The sequence below is a fragment of the Chelmon rostratus genome, chromosome 18, assembly GCF_017976325.1.
Source record: "Chelmon rostratus isolate fCheRos1 chromosome 18, fCheRos1.pri, whole genome shotgun sequence".
Classification (NCBI taxonomy): domain Eukaryota; kingdom Metazoa; phylum Chordata; class Actinopteri; order Chaetodontiformes; family Chaetodontidae; genus Chelmon; species Chelmon rostratus.
Genome location: NC_055675.1, coordinates 215,796 through 227,292, shown reverse-complemented (window position 1 = coordinate 227,292; position 11,497 = coordinate 215,796).

The window sequence follows — 11,497 nt, the reverse complement described above, 5'->3', positions numbered from 1 at the left end:
GTGGACTTTGAATTCGTTTTGTTGTTGTTGTTTGTTGATTTGCCTGTTGCCTGTTTTGACACCATTTATCCTTGTCTGATGCCAACATACACAATGGCTCATTCACAAAACAAAAATACCAGAATGAAAGAATGTGTATTTTTCATTGGGTTTTTTGGATGCATTTATTGAAAAATTACTTGTACTTTACATACAGTACTTTGGGTTTATTTTACAAGTCTACAGTACAGTATGTATGAAACCAGAGTGAATATCATGTCAATTTTATGGTTAAGTTACTGCTGAATGAATAATGCAGTGCTGACTTCTCTGATGAATTCAAACTTTAAACTGAATCATATATAATCTGACCTTTAACCCAGAAGTGACATTTGACATGATGTTTACTGTGATGGATTAGGCTACGTGACTGACTGAAGCAAGTCCATCTCTATCATGAACTAAAAGCAGTTCAGGGAAGGAAAACTGCAAGAAAAACTACCTTCAAAGCTCTAAAACAATATACTCTGCCACAGTGTTAATTCTCTCCACTCAGTCCTTATGCTTTTATTTTGAAGACAAATTCGGTATATATATATCATTATAGCATTCCTAACTGCAAACTTCCCATTGACATTTATAATGACTCCACAATTTCAGAATGAATCCTGGCAATTATATTCAACATTTTGGAATCCACAGTTGTGTTTTTTTACACTTGAATTTTTCTCTTCCTTTTTAAGTCTAGTTGTAGTATCCCGTGTCTTCATCAGCTGTCTCTGTTTCATCCTTATTCACACTGATGAAGCATTTGCTTAAAAAGACAAATATTTCCAGCATGTTGTTTTTTTCATCAAAAATATCTTACACACTTTTCTTTGATATGCCCCATCAGTGAATTATTAAAGGCATATATTTGAATTATAAATATACTAACTATAAGGAAACAGGCAAAACATGCACCATGCCCCAGGCTACATCTCTCCTCATCGCATATAATTTCCATGTAGTCTCTTTCTGTTTCCTCCTCTCCCTGCTGTCTCCTCCTTTGTGTTTATTTCCCCCTTTCTCTCCTCCTCCACACACACAACCTCCCACCACCCAGGCCAGCCAATGTGATCTGAATGGAGGCTGATCCAGGGTGTCAGGCCCTGTCTTAAATGCAATAAATTACCATCGAGCTGGGAACCAGTGCATCGCTCCCGACACATCACCAGAGAACAGGCTTGTGCACCACCATCCTTGACCTCTTCCTCTGGCGCCCACCCCTTACATACACACACACACACACACACACACACACACTCCTTGCCATACAATTCCCTGTCTACACACCCTTCCCTTCCATCGTCAGCCAGCCATGGTCTGGCTAGCTCTGTCACCCGTCATCCTGTGCCCCAGTGAGAATCATTAGCGTTGTCAGAACTGGCTCGAAAAAGGAGGCCAGCAGAGACCTGGGTGGAGGTGGTGTGTGTGTGGGTGTGTGTGTGTGTGTGTGTGTGTGGAACATGCAAGTATGCATATATGTGTATTTACATGTAGGTGCAGGTGTAGGCCGTGCAGAGTTTTATGCACAAATGTGTGTGTTGTCTTGTGTAGGTTTGCATGTAATTGAAGAGTTGTGTTTGTGTTTCTGTTTGGTTGACATAGAGCAATAGCAGCAAGCTTGTGATGTATTCAGATAGAAGAAGGCTTGGTGAGGGCGACTGATCAATGATAAAAAGATGTGGCAGATCCCTGCATTTGCCTGGGCAAAGTTGCTGTGCGAACTTTGCTGTGTGTTGGTGAAATGTGCAGAAATGCTTTATGGGTAAAATCTCCAAGCATCTTGTACAGGTACGGGTGGAGGTTTGAGTCAAGATTAAACTTATTAGTATCACTCTCTTGATGAATCAAGCTGACTCTGGTCTTTAATAGGATATTTTCTTTTTATTACAATAGATTTTCTTGTTTTCCTAGTTTTTGCCATCATTTACATCAGTTCTGATTACCCTCATACTACCATGAGCTAATCGTTTGGTCCAGCCAATTATACTTAGGAATTATGCTGAGACTGGACAATTCTGCAGCCGTATACGATTTATGTCCAGTGCAAATGTTCACTGGATGTGTAGCAAAGCGTAGTGTGATGAAATTAATGACGTGGGTGGTGAATGGGGATGTAGCCCATCCTACTTTCATGTCGAAGAACAGAGTTTGTGTTCTGTCACAATCCAACAGTTAATGTTTACATTCTTTTAAATCGTGAACACCATCTTTCCATAACCTTCACATTTTGTCATGATTGGGCAGCATATTCAGCACATTCAGCATGTTGAAAATCAAGCCCATGGCGAAAGACTTTGACCAATCACAGGTCAGTTCAAAGAGAGGGTGTTCCTATTGGCTATTTCATGTAATGGTGGAAAGTCCTGCAGAAAATCCTGCAACTTGTGATAAATTTCCAATACCTCCTTTACCTTCAACAACACGGGTCATGGTTCCTCATGGAGCCTCATGTTCATTATGTTCAAATAGAGGGGAATATTTTTTTGAGGGATAGCAGAGGTGTGTGGGTGTGGTGTACTGGCCTCTCATTCCACTGTCAGTTGTACACAGCTGTGTCTGAATCCTGTAGCACTCTGCTGTGGGTCCACAAACCAATGAGAGGTGCCTTTAAGAAGATGAGTCATGGTGAGATTGACCAGGGTCTTGGCGAGGTTCCTGCCATGGAGAGTGGGTCCTATGAGGCATGAGGTGTTGCAGGGCAACTGACTCCTTCTGCTGCCATTTCAACTTGTGGGTTCGGTGGGAGGTGCTTAGTGGAGTGATACAAGGCAACAGAGACAGAGGCACAAGGGTTTGTATAGGTTTGTACAGGTCCAAATTCCCTGAAGACCTCTGCAGCAAAGTCTGATAGGCCAATATGAGAAGTCATGACAGAAACAAACCAGTATTTTATTCAGATTTTCTGAGGTAAATCTGTCAGATGTGACTGTTGTCCTTGATCTTTCGCTGGTCGTCCACTGACTCCTGGTTGATGACCAGTAGACTTCCAGTGGATGCTGTGAGCAGTTTTGGTGTGATATTCACAGACAGCTAATCTTTTTCTCAGTCTTTTTCTCTTTTTCACGGTCCTCGCTGTTTCATTGTTACAGTGATCCACAGTTGTCACACATAATGTCATGCTGACTCCATGTTACTTGAACACTTTGGCTAGATACTGTGACATTCAAGAGTGTTCCACTGGGCTAAAGTTGGTTAATTACATTAGTTTCTCCATTGCCTGTCCTGGTCTTAAATTGGGATGATGTGTAACAACATGCTAAACAGCATAACTAAACCTGCAATCTACATGGAAACATGAAGACATGGCACTGTTTTTCAATCATGATTCCATTAAGTCAGCACCACATCAATTCAGCTTCCTGATGCTCTACCTGCAGCCTCTCTTTCCCTGACATTCCTCCCTGGTCCCTATGTGCAGCAGTACCCTGGTCCTGACACAGTCTGGTGATTAGCCCATTAAGATGTGCCTTCACCTACAGTATATGTGCATAGCTCTCAGAGACTTTAAGATGGTAATTGTTGTGCTTTGAAGAAATGTAGCATTCATCATTAACATAAACCATAAATCAAGGCCTACTTATTATAAATCTCTGAGCTAATGCAGCTCCTACATGCCATTAATCTCTCTCATAATCAGTCCACTGCATATGATTAGTCATTGGACTACATGTTGTCTACACTACTGAAAACACATGTTGTCTGTGTGTCTACCATGATTTGTTTTTCTGTCATTTCACAAAGCTTTGATTAAAAATTGGACTTCAATACAGATTCCGTAATCAATACAGCAATAAACCTGCCATGTCTATTGTGTGTCCATAATAATGTTCAATGTGAAATGTGCTGTGTGTCCTTAATGTTTTTACAGCTACAGTTCTGTTAAAGGGCTAACCATGTGATTTATGATTATACTTCTATAAGGTTGGGGGACTGACAAGAGACAGATTAAACAAAGAACAGTCAATATATCCTGAATTTATTTCCTATTATGGGTCACACTCAAAAAACATTGCATCACACATTTTCGATAATTCAAGCAATGTCATCTTTTTGCCCATTTATATAAGGCACGAAAAAAAAAACTGAGGCGATGCATGAATTTCTATTTATTTCACTTGTATCGTTATGTACATTGTTCTTTTCATTTTATGTTGCCAATTATGTATTTCTTGAATTTCCATGAGGTTCAGTCTTCAAAGCTGTAAAACATTTAGGTTTAAGCATGGTATGGTGCATGCAGTTAAGTGTGATTACTGATACCATCATCCTATGCTGAAATTCAAACCAATAAAAATATAAACTTGTGTATGTACATCATTTACAATAAAGCCACTGAGATAAGATACAATAAGGCTTTATCAATCCCCAGCCAGGGAAATTCAGGTGTTACAGGCAGCAGGCAATAGCAGTAGGAAAATAACAACAGAATAGAGAGATACAAAATATAAATTCAAAGCTGACTATATATGTACATTTTATACATTAGTAGGAATCCATAACAAAGCCTGTGAAGGAAGTCAGAAGAGGTGAGAAGTCAAATAATGTGCTGAGGTTGTTATTTATTGCTCAAGTCAGAGTCTGCAATTGTCGTGCACCTGTGGGTCACTGCTCACTGTGTGGGATCTGAGACATGACAGAAGACCACAATGAGCCTATGTTTGTGTTTTCCTCTAATGATTAGCCTGTCATTGTTGAGTGGTGCACCAAGGTGACAGACCAGACCAGAACCCCCTAAAATCCTCATTCTGTGTGCTTCTGTGTGTGTTTATTCACATGGGTGTGTGGCTGCATGAGAATGAAATGCCCAGACTGTGTGTGTGTGTGTGTGTGTGTGTGTGTGTGTGTGTGTGTGTGTGTGTGTGTGTGTGCGTGCGTGCGTGTGTGCATGTGTACGTGTGTGTGTGTACTCTTCCCCCAGTCTGGGCATCAGTATTAATGAGCCCAGATTTCATTTCCGATGAGCGATTATTTGACTGTTCATTTGGCTAAGATTTATGACGAGGCCCTATATCTGTAGCCTGCAGCACTGCTCTAGTCTTTAATAATGGGAAATGAACACATTAATCACCCTGTAGCAGTCAGCCACAAAAGCAGGGGAGCACCATCCAATCTGCATCACTGGACAAGACAGAATATCACCTCATATTCATTCAAAAGCGTTATCTTGGACATGGTGGTAGAAAAAAAGAAAACTATCTAATTGAGTATGATTTAACAACCTAAAAATTGGAAAAGAGTATCACACACAGACACACTGATGGCCCTGCTGTGATCAAAGACTTGGAGAAACCTTGGCCTGTTAGCTTGGTCAGTTTATTAGCTGAGGAGGGATAATCACGGTCACCATAACAAACTGACAGGATTTACCCAGGGTGGAGCAGGGTCGCTGACCACAAAGCCCAGTGAGTAACTGAGCTACCTATCACAAACCACACCTGATGCTGGGCCAGAAGTCAGAGATCTTGAAGTGGACTGAACAAAAGATCACAAGAAATGCCGCCCTTTCATTGTTATCACCTATCAGGAGCTACAGAAACACTAAATAATTGTAACTACACAAGCACACAGATTCCATGAAGTGGCTCCATAATAGCCTGATTAATTCATACAAACATGTGTTCCTTAGCCTCCCTCTAAAGCATTATTATATGATATTTTTTGATGATTCCAATTATAATTTTTTTAAATAGTCTATGCTATTAACATTTATTAAAATAACAAAATACATATCAACTTTTCCTGTTATTGGGAAAGTTATAAATCCTAAAATTTCAATCCTTGTTAATTTTGCAATGACTGTGGTTAATAGTGGTAACAGCAATTGTGTTTTTACATAACACAGCAACAAGATTTTTTTCTGGAAATGCAATGCTCTGCTGAAAAGCACCAGCACATGTTCAATGTGACTTCTCTCTACAATATCTGCACATGGCAACTATAGTATGGTTAAGGTATAAGGAAAGATTGTGGTTTAGGTATAGACCAAGAAATGTTCCTCCCTTTCTTTGTCTTTCTCTGTGTTTTTCCTCTGTCCCTTTGTGTCATGTTAGTCTCTCCTTGTGTCTGTCCTTGTGTGTGTGTGTGTGTGTGTGTGTGTACTTGGTGGTTCCCTGCAATCATGACCTGCACCTGCTTCCCGTGCCAACCAGCCACTACAGCTGCAGCCAATCCACACTCATCAGCCACAGGATAAAAACCCGGATCTCCTCACCAGTCTTTGACAGATTGTTATACTCACTAGCCTGGTAACACAGCCAACACCTGATGTGTTCTGAATTTCCCTTTTTTTTCAGAGCAACTAAGCCTGCACTCCTTGTGTCTCAGGATCATCTCCCTGCCAGGTCTGCCAAGCTCCAGTCGACCATGTGAAGAACCTGCTGACTCACCTCACCTATATGCCCACTCCTTTCTGAACCTAAAGAAAATATCTCCCAGTGATCATTAGCCTTTTTTTGTGACAATAAATCATTTTTTATTCTAATCTTCAGTGTCTGTGCTCTGCTTTTGGAGTTAGGTTATTGTGGGCAAAAGGCTCTTTGGCCAAAAGACCAGGCTCATCCATAACAGTGGGGGTAAGGATGACCCAAACCCTGTATGCAGCCCTATCTCCTTCCAAAACTCTGTCATGGTTAGTTATTTAATTTTCTTGATGAAAACGTAGCCCTTAGCCCTTGATTCTCTCCTTTCTGTCAATGCCTTAGATGGCAGATTACTAGCCCATATTATTCACTGTACCATTACCATCTACCTAGTCATTGCCAACCATCGTGAGCTGATTCATTTTCAGATCATGTTTACTCCCCATGCTTCTGTACGGGCACCACTGGTTAAGCACCACAACCCGGTAGCATACGTGAATGGTCTCCCCTGTGTCATTCCATCTGTCTCCAGTCAGCCCTGCATTCCTCCTAGTGACTACTACATCGGCCCAATGACTGTGCAATTGATTTGCGTCCTGGAGCCCCCTTACCCATTAGCAGGCTGTACAACCACATCCACATCACATCCTGAAAGAGAGAGCATAAAAAAATACATTCATGAGTTTCTAGCAGTTGGTCTAATCTGCCTTTCATCATCACTTGTAGGAGCTGGGTTCTTTTTTTGTGGCCAAGAAGGACATAGATCTCCGTCCATGCATAGACTTTCGGGGCTTGAATAATATCACGTTTTAGAAATAATATCCACTCCCACTCATTTACTCAATTCATTAAGCTGGATCTCTGCAATGCATACCATCTGGTCAGGATCCCAAAAAGATTCAGATTAGGATTTACTTTATTGTCATTGCAACAAGTGCAACGAAAATGTAAGGTGCAGGCCATACAGTGCAGAGACATCGAATATATATTTAAAAACAATGTAATAATAAAAACACAATATAAAAATATACAGTAGAAAGACATATTTACATAAGGTGCAAAAAGCTGAAAAAGTGGAAAAAAATTGCAACAGAGTTGCATGTGTCAGTAGTCATTATGGTTGAAAAACAGCATTCAAGGCTCTTGCAGCAGTTGGGAAAAAAATCAGTTTTTCAGTCTCTTAGTCCTGGTTTTGATAATCCTATACCGCTTGTCTGACGGCAGTAGTTCAAAGAGGAAGAAGGGTGTCTGTGTTCTGCACTTTGAGTTCCAGAACAACTGCAACAAAACAAAAAGGAAACTTAGTTAAGGTTAAGAAAAGATCCTCAATATATAGGACTGTACTCCCTACACTGACACTGAACTTCAAGGCATGTTCATTTTGGATAAATACTTTTGATATCTGGACTGATGTTTTGCTGCCCTACCCGAAACCTCCAGGCTTGGCTCTGATACTTTCAAATGTCATCTGTGAAGGAAGCTCTCTCCTTCTCTTTATAAAGCAGCCAAACTGTACGCTGAGAGGATTCATCATATCACATGTTGGGATCTGGTAGAAGCAGGTTTGGTTGTTAGAAGATATTATTGATACTATTGTATTGAAACTGCATCAATATCAGTAAATTTTAATATATATATATATATATGTCATATATAATATGAATTAATAACAAGGCACCACCCTGGTATCAGGGAGCAACAACAGTGGATAGTCTCAAAAGGGCCGTTCACTTCAAATGCCAATGTTTAAAATACCATTTTACATTAATCGGGTGAACAGTGAAGTGTTGAATCTGAGCACTGATCCTCACAACCAGCTGCTACCAACACATATGCACAAATAATCATAGACAACTGCTCTTTAAATACACAATGGTGTTTATTTAGCTTAGCAATACTGAGCAACACTCAATAATCCTTCAATTAATAAACATCCATTGTCCAACAACAACTACAACACAGGCAGCCCGAACACAAGCAATTACACAAACAAGTATAAGGCAACAAGCAAGCGTGTTGCACATGCATGTGTATATGTCCAAGTCTGTGTATATGTGTCTCTGTGTTGGAGCATATAAAGGGGAGAAGGAAGAGAGAGAGAACATTGTGCTCACCCTGCAAAAAATGGCTGGAAGATGAACAGACTCCAGCTATCATCTTCACTTAATGAAGTTCTGGCTCTGAAATTTCATAAAGTGAAGACTTTATTTATAATTTACATTAATTTGTTCACTGTATGCTTTTGCTTTTTGTTCCAGGCATGAAAACAACCAAATGAAGAAAAATGGGTCTTATTGTTGCATGCCTGGGAGACATACAGTCCACGCTGAGAATGATTCATCATCTCTGTGTCCTTATTCCTTGATATTACTCCTATTTTGCTCCCAGTCCAGTTTTCATTTTACAAATAATAAACACAGGGAAAAAAGCAAACAAACAAACTCAAAAAGACTAAGTCCTCATCTATCATTGATTTTGGGCTCTACTCTGTATTGTCACTGAAGATCTGGTTGGTCATTAAGCCATTCAAAGCAAAATGTGTGTGCATGTTTGTGTGTGCATGCTTTCTTTTATTCCCTTGGGCATTGTGGACAGAAGCCAGCTTGTTCATCATGTCTCTCATCATGTTTTAATTCTCAGTGACCACTTCTGTTCTCTCCCATATATATATATATATGTGTGTGTGTGTGTGTGTGTGTGTGTGTGTGTGTGTACCGATTAATGAAACATGTCATGATTGACGTGCTGTTTTTGAATCTGAATCTGAAAATGAAGCTGGGGGGAGGGGTCTGTGGTCTGTGATGTGGAGTGGAGGGGCATGAAGTGGTGTGAGGAGGGATCTTACATAATTTGATAACATAAGATGACACCAATATAAACTGTATACATACCACAGATAGATAATTCCTTGGAAGAATAATCTTGTTGAATCTTCAAATGGCCAATCACACTGTTTAAGAGAAGAGCACTGCGTGCCATTGAGACAAGGAAACATATCTAAAACCTCAATCATCTTGGAGCCTGTGGGGCTCCAATATGATTATGAGCACAGAGGTAGGCATAAAATTAGTGTTATCACAACCTAATGTATGCTTTGCATCTTCATTTAATGGATGCACTGAATGACTGCAGCTACACAATAAGCTGGATATGCCCCCTGCTGCCAGCTGGTAACCGAGATTTCCTGGCTATACAGATAAACACCACCATCTAGTGGACGTGTGACAATACTTTTAGTTTTCAAGTATTAAGGTCTTAATACTTGCTTCTCAGTCAAGAATCAAACTTGTGACCTGCTTTCACTGTATTAATGGCAGTGTGGGTGAAAAATTCTCAATTTGAGGAGGAAATGGAGAAACAGTTTTACGTCAAATCTCTGGGGCCTCCAAATCACTGATATATTCATATGCAATTCTGTTACAAAAGACAAGTCATTCAGGATGACAGCGGTAAGTGTCACCTTACAACAAATACACACATACTTCTCAATTAATTTAGTTCTGCATTTGTCACTGAAGACCTTAAATAGCCTCTTTCTGAAAGAATGTACAAAACCTGACTTGCAGGTTTGACTGCATTCAAGACGATCATAACTCAACACTGGAAACCCCCCCATTCTTCATCACCAAAACATTTGTTGGAATGTCTAAGCAATATTGAGGGTTCAAGTCCCAAAGGGGAAGAATCCTATTGTGTTTGTGCTGTTATATAATAACAATACTTATATTACAACAAATAATAATAATAATAATTCTCATTCATCCAGGCCATGGTACTTCTAAGGTTTTTCCAAAGGGCAACTGGACTTATTTGAAGTTCTAGAAGACGTTTTGCATCCCATTCAAAAGGCTTCTTCAGGGACTTCCGGCATGTCGTGGAGATAAGCAGCAGCGTAATTCTTGAGCTCCCCGCAGGTCTTACTTTCCCCTAAAGAAACATAAGTTTAAACGACTGTAAAGTTACCTTATAGTATGAAAGGGGAAAATAGAAGGAAGACGTAAGGAAAATCACCAAACTACCCGAACAAAAACAACAATTCTCCAAACGAAACTGAAGACACAAGCAACAATGCTAGCAACTTAGCAGAGCATGACGCTATTGGAAACGATGCAAGCTAGCATCATCTCAGAGATACAGGCGGTACGGACGGACATAAAGAAAGACCTTACTGATATAAACCAGCAGCTTAACACCATGGGAACTGACCTAAAGGAAATAACGACTAGAATCGAAGAGACCGAGCAGAGAGTAGCTGAAGTGGAGGAGTTTTGTACCAAGGCTAGGGAGGTGATTTCACACTCACTGGACGTCCAAGACGTATTTCAAGCCCGGCTAACTGAGTTGGAAGCACATTGTTGAAGAAACATCCGTATTCACGGAATTCCTGAGGGGGCCGAAGGGAACAATATGCAAGCATTTCTGGAAAACTTCATTAAAACCAAGTTATCCCTCCGTGACACTTCCTTTGGAATACAGCGCTGTCACCGCTCCTGACCGACTAAACCCCCACAAGGCTCCCACCCGAGATCCATCATCATTCACTTCTTGGAGTATAAAACTAAAGAACTGGTGCTTTGTTCGGCGTGGAGAGAGAAAGAGGTACATTATGAACGAAAATTGGTGTTTTTTGAACAGGACTACCTGTAACAGGATATAATTTTCTGGTAAGACACACATTTGTCACTCAAAGAGCATGAAAAGTTGCAGAAAATGGCATTTAAAAACTCATATTACTCCTCCTATGACAAGGGGGAAGCAAGGGGGTGGCAATATTGATTTCAAACAAAGTTAATGTTCAGTTCTCCTCACAGATTACAGACAAAGATGGATGTTACATATTGGTCAAATGCCTAATAGACCACAAAGAAGTAACACTACTTAATGTCTACAGACCACCGGGAAATTATACTTATCTTATTAAAAAAAATTTTAATCTGATTAGCACTGAATCATCAGGCACGTTGATATGTGGTGGGGATTGGAATGTTACACTACATCCCCCCCTGAGTTCCTCAAACAAAACTAAAAAGATCAGTTCTGAAGCACTATATGCTAGAAAGATGTTGAAGGAAATTGGAATGATAGATGTATGGAGAGAACTACACCCACGT